Here is a 17,454-nt window from a genome sequence, read left to right as displayed (position 1 = left end):
CTTTTCCCCGAATGTACACAATGGGGATTATTTTCATTGCAAATGGTTTGTAACAATGCACATTAAAAAGCCAATATGACATCGAGTGGACTATAAATAATATCAGTTTAAAAGGCAAAAGGATCTAACTGAAATATTAATTTCTCCACATTAGAAATGAGAGAAATAAGAAAAGAGGAAGATCACAAGCAATAGACACACAACCAAAGGTAGCTATTTAAAATTGCCCTTGGAAGAAACTTTTTCAAGGTTTTCTGTTTGTTTTATTTCTGTTTCTGGGTTGGGGGTTTTTTTCTCTCTCCTTTTTTTTTTTTTTTTTTTTATTATTTGCTTTGGGTTTTGTTTTTAAAGCGAGCAAGAATAAGGATAAAAGGAAACTAATTCCCCACTAAAGGGCCTCCTGCGGCCGGAGCGGGATGACCTGCTGGCTCCATAACCTCTGCCAGGGGAGGGGTGTCAGCACACACAGCCCCTCCAACCAGCTCCAGACAACAATGGCAACACAGGGAAAACAAAACAGGATCCCAGTCCTTCCCCTGATCTGTCTGAGGACATCACCTACACCTTAATCCGTTGGCCAAGGTTGCATTTCCCAAGCCCCGAGGGCAGAACACACCACTCCACAGCCACAGCCCAGAATTCCTGCTCTGTGAGAAATTCCAATGTTTTCCCCGGTTCAGAAGGCTAAAGTTCCTTAAAAGATCTGTAAGATACTTGAAAATATTTTGATGAAACTGAATTTGTGCAAACATTCTATGAAAATGTTGTGGTTTAATGATACGCCGTCGGCTGGCTGCAAATGGTAAAAAAAAAATACAAGACAAAGCATATGGGAAACACGAAAAGGATTAATTAATTAATTAAAATGAACCCTGAACAAATTAAACCATTCCAGCATCGCCAAAATGAAACACTTCAACGTTGTACCAACAGAGGTGAAAGTCAGATGACGCGTCAGAACATGTTTTCTCTCAAAAATTATTATAATCAATAAAATTCCAGTTCCAAATTTCATTTTTGTTCTGACTGGATTTTGGATTCCGAGCTGTTTGCACATGTTTTGACCCCCCTATACCCAAGCAAATTGCTGCCATCCCAACCTCTTCTGCAAGGGTGGTGCAGGTAAATGGAAGAATATCACTGATTCTTATGGAAGGAAAACCTAAACCCTGTGTTTTCTATAAAATTGGTGGGTTTGGCTTATTTCTCAGCAAAAGAATGCCTTAAGGAGAGGTAAAGCAAAGCTATTGTTACCAAGACTTTCTTACTGTAAGAACCCATCCTACAGTGCATTTCCTGGTACGCTCTGATATACCATAAATCATCCTGACAACGTGATACTTGTCAAAATAAAGGCAGAAAATACATCTCGGAATAAAACATCCTCAATCATATTTATTTGTTTGCTCACTCGTGCCATTTGGCTTCTCTCAGTGGGTTTCCCAATCGTTAGGGTGAATTAGTGAGATTCTGCTGGAAAAACAGCCCCATGTGCATATTCACAGGCTCACACACACACGGAATATCTGCCCGTGGCACTGAACACTCGGGCAGGAGAACTGAAAATAATAAAGCTTGCAAAGGACACTTCAGTTTTCCTGCCTTTTTTTTTTTTCTCCCCTTTTCCAGCTTTTTTTTTTTTTTTCCCCCCATCCCCCTCACCAAATATTTCACTAATGCTCAATGGTGGCTTGGTTTAAGGGAGTCCTGCCTGGAAAGCTCCTTCAGCTGCTCAGCCCAACAGCATAAATTTGATCTCGTAATTAGTATTCAGCTCAGCATCTTGGATAGAAACCAATGTTACAGCCAAGAGGTGGTTTAAATCACATAAATCATAGATCAATGACAGAACTCTAAGCACTGGATAGATTACAAAAGTAAGCTTTAGTTAAAAATAGATTAACCATTTCCCTGCAGGAATTCCTTCAAAAAAGCCCTGAATATAAAACAAATAAAATTAAATTTGATAATTTTTTTTCCTAATGCATGCATATACTAGATGAATTGTTCTTTCCCTTGACAGTTACACACTGATTAAAGAAATGTGTTAACATGCTATTTCAATGGAAAATATTGTAAATTGTGGGGACTTTAATTTTTTTAATGAGCCTCTAATAGCCAAAAAGCAATGTTGTGTACAGATAGGTTTATAGCACATCACAGCAGCTAACAGATACTTCTGCAGTTGCTGTTTTTATAGAAAAGGGCAAAAATCATTCCCCAAGCCAAAAAAAAACGTTTTTGAGGAGTGTTTTTTAAAGTATTTTGTGTTTTAAATTTTAGCTAACGAAGCTCCCAGTCATAAGAAGCACCACGAGCCCTCAGTTATCCTGATTTAAGCACCCGTGGGGGTAGTCAGCATCTTGAAGGATTGAGCCCCGAGATCCCCAAATTGTTAAAAGTTCAGGGGAGGAGGAAATATGAGGCTGAATCTCTCCCCCCTGACTAAGGGATGAAGGAGGGTTTGGCTCCTGTGAGGAAATTCTCTGTTGCTGTAGACCAGTTACACCAAATTGGGGTGCACCAGAGGACACAGAGTGTGTCAGCCAGGAATCTGCTCTGCAACCTGAGAATCTAAATTAAAAATATAAATTTAAAGTATGAGCTTGCTCCTGTACATTGTACCGTGATAGCCTCCCATGAGGTCACCCATAACTCAAAAGAAGAAAAAAAGGAAGAAAAAAACCTAAAAACCCCCCAACTTTTCAGCATCTGAAGGACAATTTGCATGTCTGTTTTCTGAGCTGAAGAACTGAAAGCCAGAAATGCCTGAGCAGCACCTCAGCCTCTCCTCAGGCCAGGGAAGTGCAGATTCCAAGCCATCGTGGCTGGAATAACGGGCTCGGATTCCCCCCGGGCACACGCAGGGACTGAGGCAGCTCCAGCCACAGCAAAGAGAGGAGAAGCAGCCTGAGCATCAGGCACAAATCCTGCCACCTCATCCACCCTTTCATACAACCTTCAAATCCACCTTCAAATTAGTGAGTAAATAATCAAAGTGAGAGAAATCCCACATTGCCTAGCCCTGGACCGACAAATTATGATCAAATGCAGAACTGAAAGTACAGTGATTCACCCCAATAAAAAGTTGCACAGTTCTTGAACTGGTAAATAACTGCTACAACCACAATACAATGAATTCAAACTTCCTGAACACCGGCATCTGCTTGTATATTTAACTTTCTACAGATGACAAAAACATGAGCATAATTGCTGTTGCCACATCTAGAATTTTAAAAAGTAAGTAATACTGTTCCTAGAGATGTTCCCATTTGTTTTCAAACACTCCAGCTCCATCAAAAAGAACATCTTTAAACTTTTAGTGCTTAATGGAGATGACTACTTTCAATTTCCAAGGATTTTTTTTTTCCCCGTCACAAGAAATAAAACAGCGAGCTGCTCCATGGCTATTTGAGGAACAACACTGAGATTTCCAAAGTGCCTCCCTGTGTGATAGAAGACTGCAATATATGCAATCAAGAGATAGATTCAAACAATAATAACTAGCAGAGGCTCCAGGCATTGCAGAACGTGTCATTTACTTCAGACCCGTTCCTTGAAACATCAGTCCTGCGAGTAGTTCAGTGGAAAATAGATGGGACTGCTCCTGCAAGTACAGGCTGTTCGTACAGGGAACTTTTCAAAGGCTCTGCATTTTCTGAAGTGCTGAAAAATGCATATCAAGTTTAGAAAAACTAAAGAAGAGGGGGAAAAAAAAAAGAAGGAAGGGGAAAAAAGGATCTCTTGTAAAACACCGAATTGTCAGAGAGATGTCAGGGTTAATTTTTAAAGGCATATTTCCCTCCAGCAACAATTCTCTTTAATTATTTCAATGTGAAACACATTATCAGACATGTTCCTTCCCTGTTCTCAGCTCCCTGACACAAGATAGGTACAAGATGTTAAATCTCTGCCGACGCTCACACACGTTGGCTGGGCAGCTCCCGCTGCACCTACAGCCTCCAGCTTCCTCTACCAAACTTTTGGGGCCACCTGTCCCTGGTCACAGCACCAAAACAGGGCAGGAGGTGGTTGAGGAAGAGCCCCAGGATTTCAGAGGGTGGCCCTCAACACCTACAGGGGCACCAAGAGCCGCACGGAGCAGACACACCGGTTTAAAAGTTACAACCATAACACACATGGCAGCCTTCCAGCATGTTTGAGTGGGAATTCATCCAGATTTGGGTTGGTTTTTTTTTTTTACTTAGAGGTCTAACAGTCATATAGAATAGATGGTACAGAACAGGCAAAGTCCAGTGAGGAAGCTCCCGGAGTGTCACAGCACAAGGAGCTGCTGCAGGACACGGTCATGTCAGACACTTCTTCAGGAATTTATGAGAAACACTTTATGTTCCTCCCAAGTGGTAAAGGACAGTGCCCAGAGACCCACAGTAAAATATCAGCTCAAAATCACGAGTGACAGCAGTTTCACATTTAGATCTGGAGAAGAAACCTTGATCTAATGCATCGCAAAGCACCAAGTTTGGTCAAATATTTCAGCTGCTGAAGGAGGTTTGTGTTTTCCCACATAACTTCCAACTGGACACATATGTATTCGTGAGTCACATCTATCTATTCAACCCTTGTTTTGGTGCAAGGAAAGTCTAATCCTTTTCTGGGGCAGGAAGAGGTTTCAGACCAGCTCTACCAGATCAGCTGTACCCTAATGGACTTTTTTATACCACCCCCAGTAAAACTCACCATACAGCCAGTCGTGAGATTAAAAGCTTTTTAAGTTGCTATCTTGGGAAATTTCTTTCAAGGAAATTACTACAAAGCCTTGTTTTAGTGTGTTCCCCTACTGTGAGTCCTACTGTGTTTTTTTAATAAGGAAAACTATCCATCCATGGAGGTGTATCCTGTTCTCCATGCTTGAGTGTCTAACAGCAGGCACATACAGTAGACACTCTGATGTTTTGCCTCTTTAATTTTCACTCCATAATGTTGGTGCCTGGTTTTCCTGACTGCACCTTTCAGAGCAGTTTAATTATGGGCGTGCACAGAATTCCGAGAGGGGATTTTCAGTGATAATATTCAGATGTTAGGGACAAGTTTAATACATAAAGATATTCAGAATTCTTTCTTTTAACCATAAAACAAAACCCTGCTATGCATTTATCACAGGATGGAAAGTGAGATAATATTACCAAGAGAAAAAAAAAAATACAAATACTTCAAGGCTAAAACAGAAAGGGGTATAGAGATGCTTCCTTTAGTCTTTAAAGGATGCTTCATATAGATATAGAGATGCTTCATGCAGATATAGAGATGCTTCATATAGATATGGAGATGTTTCATACAGATATAGAGATGCTTCATACAGATATAAACATGCTTCATTTTGGTCTTTAAGAAGACAACCTTATGCTAAATATGAAAGTATGGCAGATCTATCACTGCTTTCAAGCAAATAGGACACAGCCAGAGGTTTCCATCCATGCTCAAGCTCCCACCCAAATGAAAACAGCTCATGCCACTGAATTTATTAACCCAAGGATTTTACCACAGATTTTGATACATATTTTTAAATCAAGCCAAGCAGCTCCCTGATAAAAGGTTACTGTACCACTCAGATATCAGGCTTGAAATGTGGGGGGTTTTTTTTCCAATAACAGGCCAGGTAGTGGGTTATAAACGAGCCCTGCTCCATTGACTGCAGACAGGGTATGAAAATTGATTCAATGGAGCACCATCAGCCCTCGCCAGCTGAGTATCTGTCCCTCTAATCACAACTAAAAAGATTTTCCTAGTCAATTAAAGGCTCCAAGCCTTTACTCACTGGCACAAAATCCCTGCTAACAATGCATTCATTTAAATCTTAACAAACTGAGCACAAGCCCTGCCTGGTGCCACAGTTGGGGCTGGAGATTGAAATCCCCGCTCCCGCCATCCGGAGGCACCAGCCCTTCCACACTGTCTCACGTGGCCCAGGATAATCCCCGAGTCCCCTCCGATGCTGACACGCTTCTGGAGGATCTGACAAAAAAATTAGCACATTCATTATTTTTCGCTAACAGGAGCACGAGCCCCACGAAGAAAACATGTACCTGGGCTGACAGAGTGGGAGTGCTTTAATTTCCAAATTACATACATAAATAAATCAAACCGTAGCACCTGATAAATGAAAGATTATGAAAATAGTAATATCCTGGAAAATCTTGAAAGGCATCATAATTCCTCCAACAATTATCTTCTGTCATATTTGCGAGTAGCCCATGTAGTTCAAGAAGAGAAAATACAAATGTGCTCCTTTAAAATTCATGAAACCACTCATTCTGTCATAAAAGCAGGCATCTTTCATGGCTACTTATTTCACACAGTCTCATAACTAATACTGACAGATACTTGGAATGCAAAAAAAAAAAAAAAAAAAAGGAGCACCGGACAAAGAACACGAGCTGCTCAATTCTTACATTTTAATGCTTAGAATGGAAAATAAAATCATATATTATATAGCACTGCCGAATTTCTGCTGTAATTAAATCAAAATTTGTAGATAAAAATGAGATTGTACAAAGACTGGTGGTATAGTGCTCCCAGGATTGGGCTGTGCTGCATCCATGACAACAGGATGGAAGGTTGCTTTTAATACTATTATCTTACATACCCACAGCTGAATGCTAATGCAGCTATACTGAGGAAATCAAGTTTCAGATCTGTAGCCACTGAACTTACAGCCACTAGGCAGGGAGTTTAAAAGCCAGGCTAGCACACAAAGACTAATATTATAGCTCTGTCAACTCCCCAAAGGTCAGCTATCTCAAAAGGCATACACAAATATTAATTGTCAGGTAGTTCTGTACCAGAGACCAGAACTGAGGCAGAAATCAGGTTTTGTGGCCATAATTTTCTTCCAATTTTATTTATAAAATGGAGGTGAGGAAGGAAGCAGAGATTAACTCAGTTCATGTTCTGTGCACTGACAGAGGGTGATGTGGTTCCTTATGGGCAGTGTGTCAGAAAGGGTTTTACCTGTTTTCCTCAATGAAGGAGACAGAAAACGTGTGGGAAAGCAGCTGGGAAGCCTTGTTTCCCACTGGATACCAACAGTCCAATCGACCCAACCCTTTGGGTTGTGGACTCCCCATCCCTGGAAGTGTCCAAGGCCAGGTTGGACGGGGCTTGGAGGAACCTGGGATAGTGGAAGGCGTCCCTGCCCATGGCAAGGGGTGGGACTGGATGGGCTTTAAGGTCCCTTCCAACCCAAACCAGTCTGGGATTCCATGATTCTGTCCTGGCTGGGGGACAGACAGAACAGTCCCAGCCTGTCCTGCGCCCACACAAGGATTCTCTGTTCTCCCACAGGCAACTCCACGTCTGCCCAAGGTCCTTCTACAGACATCACCTCTAACTTCCCAATCCCTCTTTTTCTGGATTTAATAATATTTTGTTATAAAATCACAAAAAAATATCTATATTAGCTATATACATATATTTTGCTATAAAATCATAAAACCATAAAAAATACGAATCTAGCTGGGGGTAACTAGATAAGTGTTTCCCAAATTACAGAATTCTGAGCTGCCCTGTGAAGTCACTGCATCCTTCCTCCTTGGGGCCAACAAAATCCAAAGGGTTCAGCATGTCCCCAGGATGAAGAAGCCTCTCAAGCCTTGTTCTACCAGAAGTGATATCGTGTGACTGGCAACTCTGACCCAACTTCCCAAAGGGGAAAACAGCCTCACCAACACTGTTAGCCTCTTCTTAGCACTCAGGGAATTTTCAGACCTCCTATACTATTTTTATTCTCCAACCCTCTGCACTTCAAGGTGGAGAACTCCAAACTGTTTGAGCTGCTGACCACTCTCCTGTAATAGCCTGTAACCTGTAGTTACCCAAATCCAACTTATTTATAAACCCTTGGCTCATGTGCTGTCATACCCTGAATAATTCATTTTTAGGAGCAGTATAAGGAAATTCTGGCTCTGTGGTGCTCTGGCTCTATCTCACATAGTCAAGAGTGTGGACATTTTGGCACATTTGCACCCTGGGGTTTTTTTCTGAATGCATTCTTACTATACATGAAATAAAGACAGTAAAATAAATAATATGGAAATAAATCTAATGAAATATAGATAATAAAGTAAACTGAACCAACTCAACTAAAATAATGAGAAGAGGCACTTGTGGTGAAGGTTTCTCAAGCCCATCAGGACTTGCAGATCAAGCCATCTCTCATGGAAATGAGGATTCACTACAAACCACTGCAGAAGTGCAGTTCCCAGAGTCTTTTCCCAGCTGTGTAAAGAAGCCTTTCTCCACAAAAACATGACTTCAGCAGGGCAGCAAAATGATGCTTCATTAGAGAAAAATAAAAGGGGGCAACAATGTTCACAGTGATGAAAACTTTGGCCTCTAAGTGGCAGAATGTCAAAAAAGTAGCATTTTATGATATTGTAATTGGAAAAAGTATTATGTTGTTAGTGGAAGTGTATTTAAGAAAAGCCCCCCACGTGGATATAATAGAAAATTAATCCTCAGAGCTCAGAAAGTCCCTGAGGATGCAGAATCCATCATGAAGTTACCTCCTGTCCCAGATTTTCCTGTTGCTTGCCTCTGCTGACAAGAGTTGTCTTTTCCTTCGAGTATTTGATATCAATTTACTCAGGCACCAGGGGCAGAAAAGGATTTCACTTTCTTCATCTGAAAGACACTGATCCACAGAATTAGTACTTTGAACAGGTGCCAGAGTAAAATAGTGACACATTCTCTAAACCAAGAACCACAGGTGGGCACAGCAGATTGCCCAAAGCCTCTCAGGGCTGCCCAGGAGGCAACCCTCCCGAATTTCTGATGGTTCTGGGATGGACAACATTCCTGATTGCAAAGGTGTCTCCTTCCAGCTCTTGCTGTGGATCGTGTTTCTAAACCAACCCCTCAAAGGAATGTCCCTGTTGTCAATGCCCTCCTCCAGATAATCAGAATGATGGGTAAGTTGGAAGGGACCACTGGTGGGATCATCTGGTCCAACCTCCCTGCTCAAGCAAGGTCTCCCTAGAGCTCGTGGCACAGGATTGTGCCAGATGGTTCTGGAATGCCCATCCTTCAGCAGCAGAGGGGGCAGGGAGGGGCTGCTCTCAGTGCATTTGCAGGTTAAAATCCCTCAGAAGAAGTTTGTCTCCATTTTGGCACGTATTAAGCATTAAATTAACTTTAGATGATACAACAAATAACCTCAGGAAAGGTGTCTACCTCCCCTCATTTGACAACAGAGTTGCTGCCTTTTCCTACTTGCTGCTTCCAGCGTTGCAAGAGCCAGTGGTGCAGAACACCAGGAGAAGGGATGGCCCAGCTGGAAGAAGGTTATCAAGGAGCTTATTCCCAACTGACTGGGCACCTGGTGAAAACTCTGCTTCATCCCAGACACAGCGGGAAACTTTGCCCACTTCATGTTTTCAAAGCCTTTGGCTCCTTTCTTTTTCAAACCTTGTTCATATCGAGGATTTATCACAGAAACCCTTAGAAAAAAAATGAACTGCCCTGAAATGACTTGTTCTGCCCCAACGTGGGATGTGGTCTGGGTGCTCAGGTGAGAGCCCAGTGGCCTGGTGGGAGCCCTGGCAGGGGAAGAGCCCTGTCTGAGGTGTGGAGCTGTGCTCCTCACTGTTCTTTCTGCTCACCCAGCACTGGGCTCGAGCAAGGAGCTGACTCTGCAAACAAAGCCCAACTCCAGACCTGCAGCAAGCAGAGCTCGTGTTTTGTTACAGCCAGAAGCAACCTAAACTGGATATCTAAACTTAGACAGCAGGAATTTTCTCCTAAGCATCACTGCATCCTGGTGGAAGAGTGGAAAATGGAGGTGGAAGCCTGAGAGCAGCAGAAACCAACCCTCTGTTTGTCAGCAGGACACTTGTGCCACAGGCACAGGAGCCTCTGTACTCAGCACACCCCTGACCTGCAGTGATCCTGCACACACAGCAAAGGTCTGCCAGGGTTTGGACTCAACAAGGCTCCTAATAAGGTATAAAAACATGTTGCTTTTTTTCAGAAGGCTCAGGGATCAAACCGAGACAAGCAATTTATTCCAGCAGAAACCAAGACATCACCTCAGAACACTCACAAAGAAGGTTTCTCTCCAAAAACAGAGAGCGAAAGGAAATGCAAAAGCATCAGTTCCTCCACCATGTTTTATCATATTCCTTTGATGCTCAAATGAGGTTCCTCACCCTGAACCCCTTCTTTAAGGGCAGGTGTGCTGGTAATTAGGCAGAAGATGAGAAAATCAGCCTCAAAATTGTGAGTCAGTGAGCAGAGCTTCCCCTCAGCTCAGCTACTTCACTGCCTTCAGCTCAGCTTCAGCAGAGACCCCACTTGCTGCCCTCAGACCCCACTCTCTGCCCACAGGGAAACTCTACATACTCATATTTTATCCCACAGTCATTTTCTGACATGGAAAACTCCCAAAATCATGAATCCACCCACATTCCCATGAGAACCTCTTGTCCCCACAGGAATCCCCGGTGTGGGATGAGCTCCACGGGCAGGAGAGGGAGTGATGATCCCAGTTGTCCTCCCAGCCCTTGGGCACAGGATGATCCAAGGATGCAGGGCTGAATCCACTCCCAGCCCCCATTATTTTGACCACCAGCCCAGGCAGGAAAAATGTACAATTCAATGTGCTCAGACACCACACTTGGGAGATTTCATTTCAGTCTCAATTTCTTCCACTGAACATTAGATTTGGTAGTTTTCCCAGTCAACTCTGCTTCGTTGGAAAAAAACCAAACCAAAACAAAACACTAAAGAAATTCAGCCACTTTTAAAAAGAAACCTTGAAAGAAAATTATGAGTTCTGTTTTGGAACCTGGTCCAAATGGCTAGAATAAAAATGCTCAAACCAACTTAATATTTCCTGTACTTGAAAAATTTGGGTATTCAGTCTATATAATAGACTGAATATATAATAGACTGAATATTTTTATTGGATGTTTTAAAAATAGAGATATGATTTGGCTATTTTCCTTTAGTATTTATTTCAGCAAAATTCTGAGGTCATGTTGTTTGCGAAAAAAAAAATCTAGAATGGTCTGGTTTGGAAAGGACATTAAAGCTCATCCAGTTTCAACTCCCCTGCCATGGGCAGGGACACCTTCCACCAAACCAGGTGGAAAAATCATATTCTCTAAGTCCAATAGTTTTCCAGTTGTCAGGAAGTAACTCTGCCTTCACCTCAGGTATTCAGTTTTCATTTTAAATGGCCTCTCTCACATTTTACTCTTCTTTTTCTTAACCAGATATTCCTGTGTCGCCAAAGACAAACCAAAAATTATTTGGATTTCTATCAATAGGGCAGAAGTTTTACAAGATGGGGGAGTTACAGGTGAGAGGAGCTGCTGCTTAGGCTGATGCTCAGCACTGTTGAAAATGCCCCCCATAAACACAATGTTGGCATTGTTACAGATCATAAAATCACAGTTGAACCCTGCAAGCAGGAAAATCCTGGAGTTATTCATCTGGCTGTGTCTGCAGAGCCAGGCACTTGTTGCTGGGAGGTTCTGCACTCCCAGCAGTGGATCCCAGCCTTCCCTTCCCCGGAGCAGAGCTCAGCCCAACCTCCACCCGACAACTTCACCTTCTCATTTTTGACCAATTCCTACCAATAATTCCCTGACAGGCTTTTCCTCAGCAGTGCTTGCAGGGTGGACAGGGCTTTTCCTCCTCCTCCTCCTCCTCCTCCTCCTCCTCCTCCTCCTCCTTCCTGGCAAACAGCCCATCTGGCATCCACGTGGCAGCGTTGGCTGTGTGGGATCTGCTGGAAAAGTGCCACATTTCCAGTAGCACTCGCTGGCCACACCAGCACAACACCCAGGGAAATGACTTCCAGACTATTTATCTTTTTCCCCCGAGGTGTGGAGCATCTCATGTGTATAAAAGTGCATTTTATTTTTTTTTTTGACTACAGCTCACAGTGGTGAGACTCAAACAGGGGGTTGCAGAGACAAGTTTTCTTTAAGCCACACGTTCCTGTCTGAAGGCTCAAGGTCTTACCTAAGCTCAGCTCTAACTGCATCACTCCAGGAGCTCAAGGCTGCTCTAAAGAGCAGGGAGAACACAGTTGCTACACCGAGTTACCTCAGTTAAGAGCTTTTTGGGTTTAACCCCCACCCTTTAGGATCCTCTGCTTTATGGGCGGAAGGGAACTATAAAAAAAGACTTGGAAAAAAAAAAATGCATTGCTGACATTTTTTAAAAGTTGCCTTAGGCTGTTATAAGTTACATAAAGTTGCTCCTGTTCCTGTTGTAGTTATGGCAAAGTTATCTGAGGTGAATGGCACAAAGTGACAACTCCAAACTTGGAAAAGTTCCCAGTCGGGACCTTTTCACATAAAGAAAATCAGAACATAACCAACAGTCTGCAAATTAAGACACGACTCCAAAATTTCATTGGAATCACGAAGATTATTCTAATATTTTTTTAAAAAAATATACAAACCATCTATACTTAAAAACAGAATAATAACTTGTCAATTAACAGAGTGTGAAAAAAACTGTTCTTGTTTCCAGTAGTTGCAATCGTGGACTTCATTTAACCTGACACTTGAGTAATAATGGGAATATTTAGCTTTTCTGAATATTTATTCCCTAAACTCATGACTTCTAGAAATCCTTCAAAATCCGTCACTTCAGAAGGAGAAGTTAAAAGGAGAGATATTCTGGGGAAAATTACTCCCTTTTCTTAACATTCTTCTTCCCCCCACACACACATTCCCTCTTTCCCACACACATTTTTAAGGCACTGCAAAGCAAGTTTTCAGGAGCTAAAACTACAAGAGAAATTGAAAAGAAAGGATATTTTAAAACAATCAAGACAAAAATAAAAGCCATCCCTAACTAAACACAATGGCAAAAAGTTGGACATCTTTCGTGTCTTTTATGAGCCAGAGAGAGAGGAATGATTAAAAACGTACCCAGAGCTCTGAATGCCATTTTACTGTCATTTCCTTTGATTAACCTTCACCTGACCTCAATCCCTGAGGCAATTCCAGCTTCTTTTTGTTCTTCCCTTTAAATTCTTCGCTACACCAGGTGAGTACATCCCTCACTGCAGAGCAGGTTGGGTTTGGGGAGGATTTCACAGAAAATGCTGATTTTTCTAGAGAATCGTTTGCAAAAACCTTAACAGGGATGATAATAGGTCACATTTTCTCCAAATCTGGGATTTTTTACAACCCTGTAAAATCATATCATTATTTTTGTTCTATTTTTTCAGGGCCTTGCTCCTGTTGGCTGGTACAGAATTACCAGTCCCATCAGTTCCAACATCTCTCTGCATCTGGAATATCTGCTTCCACGTGATTTATAAATGTAACATGCCCACTGGAATGGGGGGGGGGGGCGGGGGGAAAGCCAGCACGAATTAAAACTTAAAAAATAAATTATAAACTCTTGGAAGAATGAATAGATCCATCCTTCAATATTTGCACAAAAATACTAAAGTGCAGTTCTTTCTTATTTTAAAACTCACTATTTTTCAACAAGTCTCATGATCTTGGGGGTTGAGTAGAAATCATGGAATGCTGCATATATAGACTCTGTTCTTCGAACTTTAGTGGGATAATTTAAAAAAGGACAAACTGGGATAGGGTAAAAAACAGACTTAATGATCTTAAAGGTCTTTTTCAACCTAAATTTTTCTATGATTCTAATTAAAAAAATCATAGGAGATCTATAAATTGTGCCTGGTGATGAAATGATGAGGAATTCTGACCTATTTACTTCATCAGAGACTGATTTAAGGGGTGAGTCCATCCTCATCCAGAGGAACTGATGTGATGCTGAGGCTTCTGATGGCACATTTTTAATCTGTCAGCAGAAGGTGTGAGATTGAACAGTGAAATTAGGACTAGAACCCAGGGGCAGAGTTTCAGCCCTCAGGAACCACCATGAGCCAGCTCACGTTGGGATGAAGAGACACTTCATCACACGTGGCCTTTGTTATCATTCCAAAGCACATTCTATTCCATAAGCAGAAGTTATGGATTCCATGTTTGCTCCTCACTGCTGGCAGCCCAGTGTTTGATGATCTGTCTGGATTCACATCTCAGTTCCGTATTATTCACCCTAAATGAATTTTCAGGATTAAATAAATAAATAAATAAATAAAAGGTCCCAGGCAGCTCAAACTGCCATCCATAAAAAGTTTAGTTAAGATCAACTATACTTTTAATAGGCATGAATCATTTTGATAAGTTTTATTTCTGCTAGTCTCCCTAATTTCCATTTTCTTGCCATCTGTCCACAAAAAAAAGTTGAGGTTAAACACAGACCTGCTGGGTCTGACAAAATAAATTCCCCTGGTAATTTCCAAACTCTGCCGTTGTAAGGAGGTGATTTGTTAACTCTGGTCCTCTCCTGGTAGGAATTTTATTCTCCTCAGAATTCTTCCTGAGAACACGAAGGAGTTACACAACAAAAGTCCTGCAGGTCTCAGTCATGAACCCTTTCTGGTCTTAAATATTTCATAATATTCATAACACAATTAATAGACTCTTAAAACTGAGCTCCTTTCGACCGTGCTTGCCCAAGCTCTGCTCCCTCTGCATTTCTAGACACATCCAGCTCTGGGTTGTCTAATCCAGGACATCCTGCCCAGTTTTCCATGCCAGCATCTCCACTGAGTTCTCCAGTGAAGTGTCCAGCTCCTGAGTGACAGATGCCCTCACCTGACAGAGCTCAGAGCTGAAAAGGGGGAACAAAAGGCTCGGAAAGCGCCTGGGGGAGGGAGGTCAGGTGGAGGTTAATCGAAGGAAATGACAGTTTGATGGTATGCACGGCCCTGGAGATTACACATGTTATTTTGTTGGGAAATATTTAACTGGTTTATCTCTATTTAGGAAGAAAAATAAAGTGGATCTATGAAAAAAATGCGGGAGAAGTCAGAGATGCCTCTTCGGCCAGGCAGCCTGGCATGGGCAGGATGCAAAGAAAGCCAAAGGATGCCAATTCTTCAGGTGGCTTCAACACATTATAAACATTTATAAAACATTTATAAAATGTTATAAAACATTTCACTATCATAAAACACAGCACAGTAGCTGGGGAGGTCAGGAAACTCAATAAACCTCTCATTTCCCTTGCTCCCGTATTTACCCCCAATATTTACTGGTTATCTCCTAAAGTGGCTGCTGGAGCTAAGAAGGGAAAATTCCAGCTGGAAAATGCTGTAGAAGTCTCAGAAACTTGTTTGTGTCTTGTAATGAACTTGGCTTGGCCACATTCCTGCCTCGTTTGCATTTCCTTCCCAACCAATTTCGTGCACTCAGGATTTTACTTTCCAAGAGGCCTTTCAAAAACTGACTTTAAGCCTGGCTTGCGTGTGGCAAGGGCTTTTTAAATACGCTCTCCTCAAATATTTAATCATGAAATTTATTCTGGTGTTTGTCCTCAATTAATTGGGGAATTAAACCAATACCACATGACTGATCAATCACAAATACATAACACACCCTGAATTCTGATTCTTACTTTTGATTAAAAAAAAAAACAACCCAACCAGTCAACAGAAAAATTTTGACAACTATTTTTTTTTTTTTTTCATTCTTCCTACGGAATAAAAGGCGAAAATTCACGGAATGAATTATTAATTATGAGTTATTCATCCAGCACTACTAAAAACTAATCTGTTTCTTTTTTTTTTTTTAAGCATCAAAAAGGTCTTTCAAATAGAGGTGGCAATAATGAAATATGGCAGCAGATCTTGAGACGTGCCCTTCCCCAGGCTGCGGATACAGAAAAGGTTACAGTCCCACAGTTATTAATCCCCCATCACACTGACAATTGATTTTGAACACAGCCTGTTGGAGTCTTTATAATGCAAGATCATAAATGTTCAAAACTAATTTATTGCTCTTTGTTCCACCTGGCAAAAATCCACTGTCAGGTTGAGTTGTGTTGATGCAAAGAGGCAGATGAGGATTTAAGTCGTGGTTTTATCCCTGTTTTTAAATTTGTTTGCAATACTTGTGTGGGGTTGGAAACATCCAGAGAGGGTTTAGAAACATCCAGGGAGGGTTTAGAAACATTCATAAAGGAGTTAGAAATGTTCACAAAGGAGCAAAAAAAAAAGAGGAAGAGGTTATGCTGTCATTAATCAATAGGAAATATTTGCACAAACAGCCATATATTTTAAATTTGATGGGGAAAAGTCCTTATTTATATTTATTGGTATTGATATTTTTGGTTTGCACCCTGTTCCCTGGTATCTCTCTGATTTTCATAAGGAAAAATGTAAAAACTTGCTTTATCCACATATTGACTTTTATACCAGGCAAGGGTTCCCCACACACCAACAAGGGATATGCAAAACCTTCCACCCTACAAGGCTTTTTCATTTTTTTTTTTTAATTAGTCATTTCAAAGCCTGAACCAATTCCATTCATCCTGAAAATTCCTCAACTTTTCCTTCATTGCCCCCACTCTGCCCATGCCAGGGAGGTGCCAACCCCCAAAGAGGGACAAATCAGAAAAGGAGAGAAGGGTAAAAAGGGAGAGAAGGATCACCTTTGCACTGACACAACACACTTATTTGTAAAGATTAAGGGCTTTTAAGCATCAAATAGAATATGTTACAAGGGAGCTTATTTTAAGGATAAAATCCTGTCCCATAGACCAAGCATTGGGTAAAGGATGAATTACAAGGTTTCCAAAGCCCTGCTGAAGGAGGGAACTGAAACACAAAAAATAGAGGAGAAAAACAGCAGAGCATTTCCACATCAAAAATATGCCAATCCTAAAGTCTGCTTCCCAGGCTCCAAAGGATTTTTTTCTCAGCAGAAAGACAAACTTGTAAAATTACCATTCTTTTCAAAACAACCACATAATACTTCTTTAACAGCACTTTTCACTCTTACATATTTTACAGTCCAAGAATATAAACTTTGTCCTTCCATTATCTAGAGGCAGAATCATTTAATTGTCCTGGCAAGTTTATTCCTGTTGAATTCTTATTTATACCCACGATGATGAACTAGGAGAGCTGTGTGACTGAATGCTAGAACTGCTGCATTCATGACTTGTAGGCATCTGTATGATATTGAAATTAATTTCTAGTATAAAACAGTTAACAGAATAACCCCAGATAAAGGCAAGAATAATATTAATTTCATCCTTTTTGTTGGCAACGTTGTAAAGTCCGTTGCTCAAGTAAAGAGCGCTTTGCTGAGCCGGATACAAATTAATTTTACCATTCTTCTTCAAATAGGAATTTTAAAAGTCAACTAAAGGCTACAACAGCTTTGAAACATTTCAGTGATTGTTTTAATTACCTCTCATACAGCTGTGAGACACTGCAGAGGGAGGGGTGGAGAGGGAAGGGAGAACAACACCTGGCGTGTTACCAATTGTTTTTGTCACATAAAGAAGAAAAAACAGTTCCAGGCCCTCAGACCAACAAAAAGCTCAGCAAAGTCAACACAGATTGGGGGTTTTTGTCAGTATATTAATGTTGTGATTTGA

At 41.3% G+C, this 17,454-nt stretch overlaps 1 long non-coding RNA gene across 9 annotated transcripts in view; it reads right to left on the bottom strand.

Moving 5' to 3' along the window:
• LOC127470821 (uncharacterized) overlaps positions 1-17,454 on the bottom strand; it is an 86,897-nt gene that overhangs the window by 43,171 nt on the left and 26,272 nt on the right. The window contains exon 3 of one of the 9 annotated variants that reach the window (XR_007904405.1): positions 8,526-8,653. The exons of 7 other annotated variants lie outside the window; for them this stretch is intronic. This is a non-coding gene — a long non-coding RNA (uncharacterized LOC127470821). The remainder of the gene's footprint in view (positions 1-8,525; positions 8,654-17,454) is intronic. One more of the 9 variants, XR_007904413.1, reaches the window with a different exon arrangement.

Source organism: Manacus candei, unplaced genomic scaffold (assembly GCF_025592945.1).
Source record: "Manacus candei isolate 608988 ecotype Guabito, Panama unplaced genomic scaffold, ASM2559294v1 h1tg000003l, whole genome shotgun sequence".
NCBI classification, from domain to species: Eukaryota; Metazoa; Chordata; class Aves; order Passeriformes; family Pipridae; genus Manacus; species Manacus candei.
This window is presented reverse-complemented; position numbering and strand designations above follow the sequence as displayed.